Source organism: Perkinsus marinus, assembly GCF_000006405.1.
Source record: "Perkinsus marinus ATCC 50983 genomic scaffold scf_1104296956206, whole genome shotgun sequence".
NCBI classification, from domain to species: Eukaryota; Perkinsozoa; order Perkinsida; family Perkinsidae; genus Perkinsus; species Perkinsus marinus.
In genome coordinates, this window is record NW_003207561.1 from 1 (window position 1) to 948 (window position 948).

The 948-nt window shown below is 50.0% G+C and overlaps 4 non-coding genes across 4 annotated transcripts; all 4 read right to left on the bottom strand.

The window, feature by feature from the left end:
* Positions 1 to 96: 96 nt before the first annotated feature.
* Positions 97 to 176, bottom strand: Pmar_PMAR013541. Its single transcript has one exon. It is a non-coding gene; the product is annotated as a tRNA-Leu (tRNA).
* A 186-nt stretch (positions 177 to 362) lies between these two features.
* Pmar_PMAR013542 lies at positions 363 to 442 on the bottom strand. Its single transcript has one exon. It is a non-coding gene; the product is annotated as a tRNA-Leu (tRNA).
* Positions 443 to 563: 121 nt separating this feature from the next.
* On the bottom strand, positions 564 to 644 carry Pmar_PMAR013543. The gene has a single exon. It is a non-coding gene; the product is annotated as a tRNA-Leu (tRNA).
* A 186-nt stretch (positions 645 to 830) lies between these two features.
* Positions 831 to 910, bottom strand: Pmar_PMAR013544. The gene has a single exon. It is a non-coding gene; the product is annotated as a tRNA-Leu (tRNA).
* Between the last annotated feature and the right edge of the window lie 38 nt (positions 911 to 948).

The following is a 948-nucleotide window of genomic DNA, read 5'->3' on the forward strand; positions in this document are numbered from 1 at the left end:
GCGATGGCACAATATCGATCAAAAGGTTTTGGTCTTGCACTACCTCGCTTCTGAAAGGTCTCGGTTCTTAATATAAGACCAGTCAGGTATATAGACTGACAGCTGTGGGGTTCGAACCCGCGCCCTTTCGGACTTACGCCTAAAGCCAGCGCCTTGGACCACTCGGCCAAACTGTCGATGAGTGCTTCAGGATTCATAGCCGAGGTGATGCATCGCTCTGCCAAACCAGAGGACACAAAAATGGGTTGAACGGTTTCTGCGAGGTGCGATGGCGCAATATCGATCAGAAGGTTTTGATCTTGCACTACCTCGCTTCTGAAAAGGTCTGGGTTCTCAATATAACACCAGTCAGGTATATAGACTGACAGCTGTGGAGTTCGAACTCACGCCCTTTCGGACTGGCGCCTTAAGCCAGCGCCTTAGACCACTCGGCCAAACTGTCGATGAGTGCTTCAAAAATCATAGCGGAGAAGATGCGTTACACTATAGGACATGACACAAAAACGGTTTCGAACCGTTTCCGCGGAATGCGTTCTTCATCAAATCACACGAAAAGAAATTTCTAACAGCTGTGGGGTTAGAACCCACGCCCTTTCGGACTGGCGATTTAAAGCCAGCGCCTTAGACCACTCGGCCAAACTGTCGATGAGTGCTTCAAGATTCATAGCCGAGGTGACGCATCGCTCTGCCAAACCAGAGGAGACAAAAATGGGTTGAACGGTTTCTAGGAGTTGCGATGGCACAATATCGATCAAAAGGTTTTGGTCTTGCACTACCTCGCTTCTGAAAGGGTCTCGGTTCTTAATATAAGACCAGTCAGGTATATAGACTGACAGCTGTGGGGCTCGAACCCACGCCCGTTCGGACTGACGCCTAAAGCCAGCGCCTTGGACCACTCGGCCAAACTGTCGATGAGTACTTCAGGATTCATAGCCGAGGTGATGCATC